The sequence below is a fragment of the Pseudomyrmex gracilis genome, unplaced genomic scaffold (assembly GCF_002006095.1).
Source record: "Pseudomyrmex gracilis isolate BER0280 unplaced genomic scaffold, ASM200609v1 scaffold_189, whole genome shotgun sequence".
NCBI lineage: Eukaryota > Metazoa > Arthropoda > Insecta > Hymenoptera > Formicidae > Pseudomyrmex > Pseudomyrmex gracilis.
Window position 1 is genome coordinate 304,886 of NW_018020773.1, and position 2,655 is coordinate 307,540.

The 2,655-nt window shown below is 32.0% G+C and overlaps 1 protein-coding gene across 1 annotated transcript in view; it reads left to right on the plus strand.

Annotated features, from left to right (window-relative positions):
* LOC109858111 (aminopeptidase N-like) overlaps positions 1-2,655 on the plus strand; it is an 18,487-nt gene that overhangs the window by 15,022 nt on the left and 810 nt on the right. The window lies entirely within an intron of this gene.

Below are 2,655 nucleotides of genomic sequence, written 5' to 3' on the forward strand. Positions count from 1 at the left end.
TGGTTCGGTACTATAGTTAGTCCGTCATGGTGGTCTCACGTGTGGTTGACCGAAGGATTAGCAGCATATTTCGCGGATTATGTTATCGATAAGGTGAGAAACGTGGTTTTTACTAAAGATAATATTGATTTAGCACGTAACTTTACTTNTGTTTAGTTGATCTTACTGATCATCATCATTTTATACGATTTTAGGGACTTGAAGAGTGGAAGAGGACAGATCTTTTTGTGATTGATTCTCACTACATTATTCTGGATATTCCGCAGAATATCCAGAATTTGAAACCTCTTACAGAAGAGGTTAATANTTCTGAAGAAATTACCAATCTCCTCAACAATCTCGATCGTTACAAGGGTGAGATAAAAACATATATGTTTGAGCCATGTGTCTTATGTTTCTAAATAATAAACAAAAATACATGGCAGTAAAAACAATTTGTATTTGCGGTTCTTTCTATTTCAAGTTTCTGAAAAAGAAAGAATTTCTTTTAAACTTACAAAAAGGTTCAATCATTTTTTCTAATTGTTACAGCACGTTCTGTACTGCGTATGTTGCAACACATTCTTACCGATGACGTATTCCGAGTGGGTATTATTAAATATTTAAATGCACAGTGAGTAGAATTGATTGGTGATAAAAATGTAGAAAATTTANTACACACATGAACATTATACTTACAAAGTTGCTTGTATAGTCACTGCGACATTATTTGATTAATAGTTGATGATAACATATATTTGTCACACACGTGAACATATAGCATTATAATTAATTAGAGTTACTTGTTTTAGCTTGTGCAGTAGAAATTGAATAACTGTTACTCTAACATTTGTGTTATGATTTATTATGTTTCTTTAGTCAATTCGGCTCAGCTACATCCGACGACTTCTGGAACGCTATGCAAGAGGCTTTAGATGAATCGAATGTTCCACACGACGATTACAATGTGAAAGAGGTGATGGATGCGTACATAAAACAAGATCGTTATCCTGTGGTACATGTGACTCGAAATTATGAAAACGGCGATGTCATTTTGACGCAAAAACGCTTCCGTTCGCAAAACGAAACTGACTCCGTCGACGACAAGAAATGGTGGATACCTATCACTTTTGCTACGCGATCNAATCCCGATTTTTCCAACACTGTGCCAAAATATTGGTTAAAACCACAAGATGAAAATCTAGTCATAAAGGGAATTGATTTAGATGACTGGATCATAATCAACTTGCAAAAAACAGGTAAGGAGAAAACTAACAAAGAATTTTACGCGGTAAATAAGAGTCGATATATATGCAGAATGTTCGTGCAAAATATATAGACATATATACTTATTTATTTATTTTTAATAGTGTAAATTAATACACACGGTTATTCGAATTGAAACTANAATTCATAAATTCATATAGCATGCTTACTTGCATTATCTATATATGATAAATATCTATCTATCCTCTCTCTAATTTAGAATTATATTGCGAAATAAGCACTCTAGCCAGATTAAGAAGTACATAAAAATCATGNATCGTAGATTTATGAAATAATCTTGATAATGCGTGTGCAAAACGGTTTTATACTATTAATGATTTTTACAGGATATTATCGTGTTAAATATGACTTTCCCAGTTGGTACAAGATTGCAGAATATTTAAACTCAGATGATTATGAAAAGATACACGTGCTTAATCGTGCTCAGATTCTTGATGATTTCTTTCATCTGATGGTTTATCCATCGGATCTTATTAATTTTAAAGAGCTTGCAAATTACTTACAAAGGGAAACAAATTTTATAGCGTGGATGCCGATAATTGAATTTGTGAAAAATAAAGAAGATTTTAACAATTTCACAGACACTCATTCGGTAAAGGTCAGTGGTAAAATTTATATTTGTTTTTGTTTTGAGAACAAAATACATGTGATTGAATAAAAATAAATCTGGATAAAAAACTTTTTTAAAAAAGGAAACAGTCTTTTTAAAAAATATATACAGCGTAAAAACAAACAGATAAAAAAAAAGAATGTTTCACGACAGTTTTGAAACTTGTCTAAATATCAATTTTTCTAATATATCTTGATTTTACATTATGTTGTTGCCTTATAGATACACCTAGTGAAACTTATGGATACACTTGTTAAACACGTAGGATCCGAAGACGATCCAGCGGACAATGTCTTTCAGAGGGTGACAAGACTTTTAACTATGATGTCGGCATCTGAATTCGGTAACGNTGAATGCGAAAAAATACTTCGTAACATCTCTTTGAAAATGAATGAAGGATTTGAGTTGGACAAGTAAGTTTGTTATAATCATATACTTTTAAAGTGAATAATNATTGGTTTTATATAATTAGAGTCGATGGTTTTTTGTAGGCTTCCGCGAAACACGTTCATCTGGGTATTTGCTGCTATGTGGACTCCATGCGAAAGACAGATTTGTAAGACGAATAAATGTNAAAATGAATGTTACGACTCAGAGAGCACAGTTTTACAAAACAGTTGGCACACTTCTAATAGTTCGATTAATATATTAAGTAGATCAGTAGTAGATGATATATTACCAGATAGCGAGTACAGAACGATTTACGATACTATTGTTCAAAAGCATGCGGACGATGATTCAGTACTGGATTATTTATTGGAAAATATAAGTAAAACAAC